The 13,018-nt window shown below is 42.7% G+C and overlaps 1 protein-coding gene across 3 annotated transcripts in view; it reads right to left on the reverse strand.

Moving 5' to 3' along the window:
• Positions 1-13,018, reverse strand: part of SPTB (spectrin beta, erythrocytic) — a 133,774-nt gene that overhangs the window by 91,997 nt on the left and 28,759 nt on the right. Inside the window, exon 1 of one of the 3 annotated variants that reach the window (XM_055362062.2) lies at positions 3,508-3,686. The exons of the other annotated variants lie outside the window; for them this stretch is intronic. The gene's annotated coding sequence lies outside the window, so the exon portion shown is untranslated. Of the gene's footprint in view, positions 1-3,507; positions 3,687-13,018 lie in introns of those variants that run through there. 3 annotated transcript variants of the gene reach the window in all.

Raw genomic sequence — 13,018 nt, forward strand, 5'->3', positions numbered from 1 at the left:
TTATTGATCTAAATATAAAACCTACAGCCATAAAATTTCCAGAAAAAAAATCAGAAGAAAATCTTTGTGGCATTCGGTTAAGCAAAATATTTTAAACACTAAAAGTATAATCCATAAAAGATCAGGTATCATAAAAGAAAGATTTGATCAATTTGACCATCAAAATTAAAAATGTATGAAAATACAAGCCACGGACTAGCTGGAATGTTTGCAAAACATGTATCTGATAAAGTAGTTGTATTCAGAATATATAAAAAATTCAAAACTCATCAATAAAAAAATCTCAATTTAAAATGAGCAAAAGATTTGTACAGATGCTTTACCAGAAAAAGAAATATAATAGCAAATAAGCACATGAAAGTGTGCTCAAATTCATTTGTCATTAGGAAAATGTAAATTAAAACCACAATTAGACACCACTCTATACCTATTAGAACGGCTTTAAAAAAAAAAAACAATTCTGCAGTTTCTTATAAAATTAAACATACCATATTTACCATATGACTCAGCAATTGCATTGACAGGTATTACCTGAGAGAAATGAAAACATGTTCACATAAAAGCCTCTATGCAAACATTTAGGGCTGGGTGTGGTGACTCACATCTGTAATCTCAATACCTGGGAGGCCGAGGCAGGTGGATCACCTGAGGTAAGAAGTTTGAGACCAGCCTGACCAAAATGGTGGAACCCCATCTCTACTAAAAATACAAAAATTAGCCTGGGGTAGCGGCGGGTGCCTGTAATCCTAGCTACTGGGGAGGCTGAGGCGGAGAATTGCTTGAACCCGGGAGGCAGAGGTTGCAGTGAGCCGAGATCGCACCATTGCACTCCAGCCTGGGCGACACAAGTGAAACTCTGTCAAAAAATAAAAGCCTCTATGCAAATATTTATAGTGGCTTTATTTATACTGACTAAAAATTGGAAACAATAGATAAACCAATTGTGGTACACTTACAAAACGGACTACTACTCAGTGGTAAAAAGGCAAGAATTGATATATGCACAACATGAATGTATCACAAATGCATTCTGCTAAGCAAAAGAAGCTGGACTCAACAGGCTGCTCACCGTCTGATTAAATGCATACGCTGTCCTAGAAAAGGCAAAACTATAGGGACAGGAAATAAATCAGTGGTTGCCAGGGGTTAGGATTGTAGGGTTGGGGAAATGAGTTGACAGAAAGGAGCATGAAGGAATTTTGGAGGCTGATTTTCATGGTGGTGATACAACTATATATATTTGTCAAAACCTATAGAAATTTACACTAAAAATAGTGAATTTTACTGTATGTAAATTATGCTTTGATAGACCTAAAAGCAACATATTAAAACTAAAATTATAAATAAACATAAATGAAAAGATTAAAAGCAAATAATTATGAAGCACCTGGCAGTCCCATTGCCATAAACTGCTCTGATGAGAAAAATGTAGAATTATTATAATTTATTTTTTAATAATGCAAGAGTTTTCTTGAGCAAGGTTCTATAATGGAATTTTATGAATTCTTTCCTGAGGTAGCCTAACACGTGGTACAAATAATGATACAACAAGATAGAGCTATGCAAGTGTCAAGAGAGAGGCATAAATAAGTGCCATAGAATTTCAGAGGCAGAGAGAATACTTTAAGCTATAGAAATTAAAGAAGCCTTCATGGAAGAGATGGCATCTGAGTTGGGTGCTGATAAAAGGGAATGATGATCTTTATTGTCTATGTAAACAATGTCTATCAGAAAGTTATCTCCTGCAATTTCTCCCTGATCCTCTTATGACCCTGTGAGACAGGTGGGAAAGGTACTATTAATTTCAGTTTCAGTTAAACAAACTAAGACTCAGAGATCAAGTTCCCTTCTTGGCAGAACCAACGCTTGAACTCATGTCTTCTGAGAGTTTGTTATGTACTCTGCTCCATGATGTACCCATTCAGAAGAAAAGCTGTGCCTTTTCAGAAGATGGGGAAAGACTGCTAATGGTCCATTTCCACCTTAGGATCCCTCCAAGTGAATCAGCTACTTCTCACCTTTCTCCTGGCCATTGAGAATACTCCACGAGGCTAACATCCTTATTTGAGCCTTTCCTGCTTATGAAAGCAAAAACCAAGAGAGCAAAGACTTTTTGTGACATTTGTTTAGATTCATGCTTTAAAGGTCTCAAAGCATCTTTTATAAATACTAAAAAAGCAAAAGTCTTGAAAGTTACAAGGACTGCCGCAAATGCATGGTCAAATACGTGATCCAGAAATCATGTAAGATGCAACCTCAGAACTTGTGGAGTGAATTTTTAAAGCTGCACTCATTTTTGCAGTGGACCAGTTCCCAGAAAGAACTATGAGGCTATTCTAAGAAGCCTCTTGCTACCTGAAGGAGCGAACCTATTCACACACCTCACCTGGCTGAGCTGTGACCCACAGAGCCCTTTCTTCACCATCCCCACACACTTACTGAGCTCCTTACTTCTGGAGTCTGTCAATGTGATCAACACTGGGCTACACAGAAGGGAGATCAGCAATAGAGCAGAGTCCTCTAGGGAGGAGACCACAGGACAGAGAGGTGGATAGGGCCTGTACGACTTGCTGCTATTGCCATACAAGACAGTACCATTATAAACATCAATTTAATTAACCAAATATTTCCCAAAGGGATGTTATATATGTGTTCCTTAGCCTCAAGGAGCTTATGGTCAGGAAGGTAATTTAAACATTTCTTATTGGCACAGCTGGAAAAACTGCTTTTCTCTGTGCTCCAGTTTCCTCACCCAGTTAAAAGTAAATTTCTCCAGCTATGAAGCTATTGTCATTGTGTATGTATTGAGAGTTTACCTTGTGCCTGGCATTGGATTTTGTAAACCCCATTACATTGACTCCTCAGAACAATGCTGAGTGCAAGCCACTCTCCTTATCCCCATTTTATAGGTCAGGAAACTGAGGCTTAGAGGGTTCAGTGACTTGCCCCAGTACATCAGCCTGTAAATGACAGAGCCAGGATTCAAACGCAGGCAGTCTGGGTCAGAGCCCCTGCCCTTACCCCCTGCGATCACTGCCCTGTCAACCCAGCCAGACCCAAGCCCTCTGCAGGAAGGAATGTGGAGATCAAAGGAGTGGGAAGGTTATAAACAGTTTTTAAATCATCTGAGACGAATTCTTCCACATCTAGCTCAACACCAGGCAACAAGAGCATCAAGAAAGGCAACAGGAAAGAAAGATGATCTGCACTGGAGGCCCAGGAGGCTCTTCAGGGTCACAGCTAATCCACGCCCTGAGATTTCAAAACACAGAATGCACTGGGTCTCTAGCCTGCGTCAGATCCACATTTCTTGTGAGGATTGCCAAGCACTTTTTCCCCCAAATCGACACAGGCATGGAGAAGATAGGAAAGCATTGTGGGTAACGTTCCCAGGACAGACCAGTGGCAGAGTCAGAGGGAAATGTCTACGTTTAATCTCCCAGCTGCCCTCTGACATCCCATATATATATATTTTAAGGGTCTTTCTTTAACACAGCACACAGTTACCTATTTGCAGAAGAAGGGAAACCCCCGCGTATGGAACCAGAAGAGGGTTTCTTGCAGAAGGTGCCCCAAGGTGTTGCAGTTTGATAACGCTCTCCTCGTATCTGTTAAAGAGCGCGGCAAATGTTATCTGGAAGCAGCCGGGACGAGAGCACCCCCAGTTCTGAGCATAGTAACTGGGCTACTCAGAAGTTCCACTGAACGGCATGTCAGTGCCTTACCAATAGTCACACTGAGCTGCTTGCAAAGTAACTGCCACCACATTCCTTTCTTAAAGTGGCCTGATTCCAAAGAGCTTGCCTAGAGCAAGGGGCAGAAGAGCTGCCAAGTGCCTGCCATTTCCAGGAAGGCGCGTGTGCGGGGCGATGGTGGTGGACACATAAGCCAGCATAGGTCATTTGAAAGGTGCAGAGAAGTGAGTGGTCATTGCTAAAATAGTCTGCAAGCAACTCTAAAACGCTTGCCACATCTCGTTTCCTAGTACATAGTAGCAGTACTCCTTCATTCAGCAAGGGCTGGAGCCAGTTTCCAGAAAGAGCCAGAGGGTAGCAGGCAGGGGATTTCATGGCAGAAATAGTAGACTAAGGTAACTTTGATCCGGGGACGTGAACCAGGCAGTACGGGGTAGTGGTTAGGTATATCTGGAGTTAGAATGCCTGGGGATGTCTCTGGACTTAGCCACTTAGTAGCTGGGAGGCCCTAGGCCATTTACCTATAGTCCGTAAGCCTCTATTTCTTCATCTATAAGATGAAGTTAGTAATAGTCATCACCTCACAGCACTGCTGTTTGGATCAAATGAGATAATGTATTTAAAGTCCTTAATAGCGTGTCAGACACGGAGTATACAGGCTCTGAATCTGTGTGGTCTACCAACATTGCTCTAAGGCTGCTGCTGTTTCCACAGCTCAAAAGAACAAATTGTTAGCCCCTTTTGTGCCTCAGTTTCTCCAATTATAAAACAGCAACTACACCCCCCTCTACTTGTGGCACTTAAAAATGGGGACATATAGGCTGGATGCAGTGGCTCCCAACACTTTGGGAGGCTAAAGCAGGAGGACCACTTGAACCCAGGAGTTTGAGACCAGCCTGGGAAACAGAGACCCTGTCTCTATAAAAAATAAAAAATTAGCCAGGCGTGGTGGCACACACCTATAGTCTCAGCTATTTGAGAGGCTGGGGTGGGAGGATCACTTGAGCCTGGGGCTGAGGCTGCAGTGAGCTGTGATCACACCACTGCACTCCAGCCTGGGTGACAGAATGAGACCCTGTCTCAAAAAAAAAAGGGGGAGAGAAGACATATAGAAGTAGAAACTTTTTATCATCAGACATAGGCTATCCAGCGTTTACATGGGTACTGGCCATCTTGCCCTTTTTGGGCATCTGTGTAGATTCTGTAAATCCTGGATGACAGGTTTCTGATGAAAACAAATAGCCTATATTTTGTGCTTCTCAAGGCTTTTACAGGGCCAGGAGAAGACACATAGAGGCAACCACATCTCTTCTGTGATGCCTGAGACACGTCTACAGAAGAGATGCTTGGGGCAGGATGCAGAGTGGTCACACAGTTACTACTCAAGGTCTGTCATGTTGTTGCCCCCTCACTTCCCTCCATAAAAAGGGGAAAAGATGTTTTTATACTTCACTGGGGAAAAAAAAACCCAAACCAATGTTTGAATGTTTGCCACCATTCTTCACAACAAGCAAAGCAGTAAATTCCTTACTCTCTCATTTTCACTTGGTCACAGCCCCATCGCAGCTCCCTTGTTTCCATCACAACCCTTAGTCTCCGGTAGTAGGAAAAAAGGCATGAGTGTGACATTTTGTCAAGAGTTAGGACAGGCTTTAGTCTTGCTCTGGCGGCTGCTTTCTTTGAATAAAGGCCATCCGCTGTCAAGCCAACCTGAGGACCAGGACTGGGAGAGAAGAGTGGGTGTGAACAGACGGGAATGCTGCCTGCTCACCTTGGCAACACCCCTCGCCAGGCTTGGAGCATAGCAATAGTCACCGCCTGCTCTGAGCATTAGCCCATGTGCCTTGCCCTGAACCATTCTGTGCTCAATGCAGAATTTACCCATTCTCCTGACTGGACTCTCTAAGCACCATCACCACCACCAGCCTCCCATCCCAGCACAGAGCTGTGCATTAGCCTATGTTCACACAGGACCATTGTTAATTTGGGATATTTCCTTTCAGCCACCCTAATGTGTTTTATCAAATTGTTTTTAATTATAAAAGTGGCATATGCCAGGTCTTTAGCAAATCCCAACAAAAAAAGGCTACAGTTGAGATCCAACAAGAGTGGACCTACCCATCCTCAAAATGGTACATCCAGGCTGGGTAGAGAATCTTCACGAAGAATGTGATGGCCATGATCTCCAAGAGTGCTTAGCAGGAGTCATGGAGAAAAAAAAAATGAGAGCTAGAAAGCCCAGCCTGTCTTTATTATTATAGATACCCTTGACTGCCAGCAAATGCACGTCCTCAGTTGTGAATTATCCACCTATGTGTGAAGGGACCAGGTCCCAACACACAATAGGAATTTATATCCCCAACAACAGACATTTGTAGAATACCATCACCCCCAACAATGAAACAACCATGTTTAGTGAGTACTTAGAACATGTGAGGCACCATACTAAGTGCTTGACATATATACCTCCTTTCATCATCAGTGCTCTCCTGTGAGTGATTTTCACTTCTCCATTTTATAAATGAAGAAACTGAAGCTCACAGAAGTTAAGCTACTTGCCCAAAGTCACACAACTGTGAGAAGCCTGATGCCGGTCTGACAGCAGAACTTTAGGATGAATTGTCTCTAATGATAAATTTCAGCTTTGTTAATAACAGTCCAGCAATTCACATTAACATTTAGCAGGGCTTTAACTGAAAAGTGACATGAAGAAGAGGCTATGACTTCCCAAAAACACCTACTCTTTGCAAGTCAGATTTACTATTCTCCCCAACTCCCTATCCCATTTCTACTAAAAATAGCCCAACATTTCCAAAATACATCCAAATCACATTCCAGAGATTCCACCTGATCTCAGTGTTTGGAAAGATGTCTGCCTCCCATTCCCTTTGTGATCGCAGCATGCAACTTTGGAGATGGAGAAGATGATCTTCCTAAAACTTCTGAGCATTTCATATTGTTAACCTGACCAGAAATAAGACCCAGAATCTCAAGTCTTTGAGCTCTTGCTCTCACTGCATACAATACTCCCTTGCTAAAGAGAGAGATGGACATGGAAAACAAGCAAAGCACTGAGAAATGAAAGATCCAAAGTAATCCATAACCAAACCAGGCTAGACCGGCTATACAGAATCAGCTCCTCCTATCCTCACTATCTGGGCATGGCAGAACTAGCCTGCTCCCTGTCATTATCTCTTTTATGCCCTACACAGTTTGCTACACCCACTGCATGTGGACATCCTTATCAGAAAATAGCCACTTAGCAAGTTTTTTCCTTTGAACAGAAGTAGCCGCTTAGCCCGCCAAAAGATTGGTAGTTCTGTGTGTGCCCATTGGTACAAACATTATAAACACAGATGTAAAGCTCATGAATACAGAACAGCTACTGGCTGTGTGGCACAAGTGGCTGTGTGCCTTTGGAAACTATAAGCCTATTTACAAGTTATAATCTTAGCCCTTTGATGAAAATACCTGCCAGTCTCCTCATCTCCATCAACTAGAAAAAGAGAACCAAACTGGAATATGAGTGATGAATTCATCCCACAAATATCTTCTGAGCACTGCGTTGAACTCTCAAACTTAAAGTTTTACCAGACTATACGACTGTAGAGATGAAAAGCAAAAGGTTGTGACACCAGTATCAGGAGACAGCAGGATCACCCAACTTACAAAGCTGCCAAGCTATTCCAGCCTTTGACAATAGGAAATTATCATGTTTTAGGGATCAGAAGTTTCCCTGTGTGTTTCCCCAACTTTGCGAAATGAGTTCTGCCATGGGCTCGCCTAGTCTCTTCATTGTTGAGTCAAATTATTTTTGACTCTTTTAAAATGTTATCATTTTAATTTTTAATGTGTGTGTGTTATTTATGAAACACATTTCATGGTCAGGCATTTCGGGCCAATATTGACTTTCCAAAAAAACCCACTCTACATTTTATGCATAAAGTAGGTAGACTATGGAGTTCAGATGAAATTTGTAATGACTTCATGGTCCTTAAAAAACTGAAAATCACCAGTGTGAAGCACTGTTGCAACCGCAGCCTAATGCACCCAGTGAAACACTAGAAGCTACATTCCTGTATCACCCCTGTGATCAGGATGAAAGCAGAGAACTGCTACTCCTGACTTGCGGTGAGTAACTTGATTATAACGCATCAGGATGACTGGAATTCCCTTCTCCCTACACAGAGAAGCCCGATCTCAACAACAGAACAAAGACTACACGGTAATTAAAAACTCTGCCCCAGAAGTAGAGTGGACTCATTCACCTTAAACCCTCTGAAAGGGTCAGAAAACATCAGGAGGGGTAGGAGGGGCAGAGGGGATTGTAAAGACCCCAAAGCTGGATTATATATTATATAGGCTGCATATACAAGACTAATAGGGCCTCATACTTTGCAGAATGTGCTCAGCTAAAGGGGCCAAGACAGCACACAGCTGCAGAAAGCCTGCACAGATATAGAGAGAGAGCACCTAGGTGCCTGAAAGGGCAGCAGAATGCATAGGTCGTCAGTATTTGTACCTGGATGACAGCATGAGGCAGATAAATGTATGCACCTGTGTTGTGGCAGCTGATTAATTCAATTAATATTTATTGAGCACCTGCAGGACTCATGGCAGCATACTGTGGGCAAGACAGTCAGTGTCTCCCGCCTTCACGGAACTCATGATCTCATTACAGTAAGACAATGAGTTACTGTCACTGGGAGATGATATAACTGAGTATATTCAGGTACTGTCTGGATCATATACATTCATGGCTTGTTTAAATTGGGTCTAAATATATGTCAGAAAGGGCCTTTGTCCCACTGATCCTTCACATTCTTGGATGCTAACAGTAGAAGTCAACTGAACTATCAGATTCCAATCTGCTCTACAGTTTAGCTGTTAAGGTGAGAGAGAACATCAGGAGCTCCTTCCACGGCCTCAGAGCAGAGGAGCGGTTCACGTGGGAAGGGAAGGTACTCACCAGCAACACGGCATCAAGCTTGACAGTGGTCCACAGCCAGCCCACTAAGCTATCAGAAGCCAGTCGCCCACCCATACTGCCTCCATCCTCATGTTTCTCAACAGTCATAAAAGCCCCTTGTCTATGTGTAGCTCCACCTCGGGGTGTGATTTCCTCAGTTGTTCACTGGCGTAGAAGCCTCAAGCCCAGTCGGCTCTTGGTCCAGGACCTAATCTTCAAAGCTCCAGAAAATTAAAACAGAATTTCACTAGGAAACAGTGATCCCAAAGGCCAGCGAAGACAGCCCAACTTGGCTGTGGTCTTCTTTCCTAAAACACATCAAAGGCCAAAATCCTGGCCATGTGAGAACACGTGCTCCATCCACATGAAAAAGAATGGGCGGAACAAATCAGACAGCCGTCTTCCAAGTGTCGTATCATGTCTCAGGCTAAGAGGACCCTGATGTGGGCATCTAGGGGAGAATTTTCCAACCTGTGTCCAGTGGGAATTGGAGGAGGCGGTAGATGTGTAGGGAAAAGCCTATTTATCTATCCTTCAGGTACCTTCCCAGGTTGGTGCTAGCTCCTTTCAAGCTACATTGGCTTTGGATCAGAACGTCAACTCAGAAGAAGAAATCCAGGGCCTGGGAGCAACCACCACACTTCTAAGCCAGAACAGTGAGCAGGACTCCAGAAAGTCTGAGATGAGAGAACTGACTACCATGAGACACCAGCCAGCTGGTGGGAAGTGCTGACCTGTTATATTCCCTTCCTTTTCCAGCCAGATTCTAAATAAACCACTTGAAACTCATTGCAGAGTTCATGCCTAACACAGCATGCCACCCTTTGCTGTCGTGTCAGCCAGCACAGAGCAGCTCTTGGGAAGCATGCCTTATTTCCTCAGTGCTCCATGTGCGCCCCACCGCAAACCCCATCCGGAGTGAGACAAAGGGAGGCACTCCACACCTCCGCTTCCTCCACCGTCCATGGCCAGGTGATCGCATGCATCCTTCACCTGTGAATGCCTTCATCCCTCTCATCTGTATCCTCATATTTATGCTGATCAATCATACAAAGCTGCTTTTCACTGTCTCCTGAGAATAGGGGAGTCCATGGCCCTCTTTGACTATCTCTTCCAGCGACTCACCATCTTCACATTTAGAAGTTTTATGTTTCGCTTTCATTCCTTCCCTGCCATTTAAATCTACTTTTTAAGAAACACCACCACATGATGGCTCCTCCCATTTTACCTTCCACAAAGGTAGAAATCTGGTTAGAGGCATACACTTAGAGAGGACACTCCTACTCTTTTTGCTTTCTGGTGTCATGGTCCAAATCTCTTTTGCTTTTTATTGTGGAGGCCATTTTAAAAAATCACATTAATTTTCTTTGTTCTCATTAACACCCACTCCAAATTCTCCTCATTTGTCTCTAATAGGAGCTCCTAAATGAGACTCAAGCCTGTGTAGAGCTGGCCAGATGTTCTGAGAGGATGACCTCATCGTTTCTCTCTTGCTGATGGTACCATTTTCAATATTGCTATTACATCACTTAGTCATTTTCAGCTCATGGTTAAAATAAGTAGTTGGTACTGGGGCACAATCAACCTCTGATATTCAATTTTCATCAATATTGTTGATAAGTTAATTATTGTGCATATTACATTGCTGAATTACAAAACTGCAAGATAGCTACACAAGTTAACTAATTTATCACTCATTCACCCACTAACACACAGAGAGTCCAATAGCTTTTACCTTATTTACTACTTTCCAATTTATGCTCCATCAAGGTAGCTTTTGGTTTAATTATAGCTTATAGGGGAATTCCAACATTTTCAAAAATACATTATGAAGTTAGAAAAACAGAAAGATAAATAAGGGATAGTTGTTTAGTAGCCACATAATACTCTTGACTTATGTAATCATATTTATATTAATAAAAATCAATTGACTTTTAATGAGCACCTACTATGTGCATGTCCTACGCTAAGCATTAAGGAGGATACATCCCCTGCACTCACAGAGCTTTGAGTCTAAGTTCAGAGACATCATATGGATCATAATCCCTTATTTGCAACTATTCTTCCCAAAAGCTCTGAAAGAAGATTTTTTAAATAATTAATTTGGCAGTAAAATATGCCCTGAATAGGTTAAGTAGGTTAAGTTATAGCCTTTATTTATCCTCCTTTGTGTAAATATTCATAAGTTTTGCTGCAAAAATAATAACATGTTTGATTATGGGATGCTGTCCCAAACACCATATAATGTTTCCAAATCTAAAACGTTCTGAATTTGAAAACACTTATCCTCAATTGGCTTCAAACAAGAAACCATGGACCTGAAAATGACATGAAAAGGGAAACGGCACAAGCCAAAGTTTCCCCACTGCCTGAGTGGGGGACTAGACAAGAGGTGGGTTAGCCCTGTTACTCTATTAGTTCTCAACACTATGTCTAAAAAACTACTTTATAGGTAGCAAATGTGTCACAGCAATGTTTATATTAACCTAGTCCCTTCGAGAAAAGATAGGCACAATGGCAACAATATAATTGGATATTCTGGCCCTGTTTTACTAAACCTTGGACACTTCATCCTAACTCAACTCAGACAAAACAATATTTGTGCATCTCCTCTTTTAGAGCAAAATTTTACATTTTCACCTGCTGAATAGAATCTTCCTCATTTCAGGTCATTTCTCCAATTCCAATGTCAGGGATTCCCATCTCACTCACTGAGATGAGGGCCATTCCTAGTATGAAGTCACCTTCAGAGTAAAGTAAGGACATTTTTTGTTTTAATCCACCAAAAGTCACCTTTGTTGTCACTATAATCAGGAGGCTGTAAGAGGGGCTATGTGGCTACTAACACTCTATTCAACTTAACTACAGCAAGGAGTACCTGAGTGCTCTCGTCTGCAGACCCTTGGTCTAGAGTATTAACCCATCTTATGCCGCATGGGCTGTACTCTTCAAAGACAAAGTTCAACATATCCTGGGGCCTTTGGAGCACTCATTCCATCTGTGGCAGAGCTTAAAGCTGCAGGATTATTACTATAGACCAGGAGGGGTCAAAGGATAGCCCCCAGTATGTTTTGCACGGCTACGATCCACATTTTTAAGGACTGTAAAACAAACTAGAATATGTGACAGAGACTATCATATGCAGCCACAAAGCTGAAAATAGAAACTGCCTAGCCCTTTATAGAAAAAGCTTTCTGACTTCTGCTTTTTACCCGTGAAGAGGACAAGAAGGACTGACTGTTCATATGCCTACTAAGCATCGGATGCCTTACTCAGTGCATCACCACTGGGACACAGGACAGGGGACGTCAGGTGGGTGAATGAGTGGCCTCCAAAGGAGTGGTAGGATAAGGGCCTCCCCAGAGGCTGTCCACACACACCTGTGGATGGCTTCTTCAGAATCCCACCATGGGACTCTCCAGAAGGATTTCAGAACCACTGTAGTTGATTCAACCTCAGACTTGATTTTTCAAAAAGCCCACGTTTTCTGATAGTTCCTTTCCTCCCATTACATCCAGACAGACATATTGGCCAACATCCTCAAGTTTCCAGCCCCTCACAAAGGGCCCCTCACAAACCCTGGCTTCTTTCAGACCCCAGACCTGTGCTGTCATCATGGCCTGGGCTAAGGCACGAGTCCCCTGCCTCTTGTCCCCCCAACAATGAAGAGTTCAATTCTTGGGAGAAGTGAAATAAGTAGAATGCCAACAATTCCTATTTTCTTCCCATGATTTGGGTTACTTGTCATCGTGAAAACGGTGCAGTAAGTGATGTGATTTATGGTGACTCCAGCCTTCCTTTTTTCGTGATCTCCATTCCCAATGATTCCACAATTCTTCCTCTCTCTTCCCCTTCCTTTTCATTCTGTCAAACTCTGTTCTTCTGAAGTACCAGTGACAGCCAGAGTTTGATGTACTCCCATTCTCATTCAACAGGGTGACAACTGAAGGACCAGCTCATTGCATGCAGTCTTTGAGACATTAGAGAAATAGAAGGACTAAGCTGGCCCCAATCCAGGTCTTCTTTCTGTCTATGTACATGTCACATTCTTTATGAACCTGACACAACTTCCCAGGTAACAGCCCAGATTATACAGAAATGTCCAGAGAGACCCACTGCTTGTCCTGTTAGCCACTTTTAGATTCTTTTTACTTTCCAAGGACAGAGAACACTACAGACCCAGGGAGCAACACAAAGAAAAAAACAGATGCATAGTTTTAAAATGTTCAATTATGTTATTTCTGCTAGTGGAAACGCAGTACAAGGATTAAGAGGCAGGGCTATGAGCAGATTTCCTGTGTCCTGGGTTCAAATTCCAGCTCTGCCACTTACTGGCTGTGTAATCTTGGACAAA

The sequence above is a fragment of the Gorilla gorilla genome, chromosome 15 (genome assembly GCF_029281585.2).
Source record: "Gorilla gorilla gorilla isolate KB3781 chromosome 15, NHGRI_mGorGor1-v2.1_pri, whole genome shotgun sequence".
NCBI lineage: Eukaryota > Metazoa > Chordata > Mammalia > Primates > Hominidae > Gorilla > Gorilla gorilla.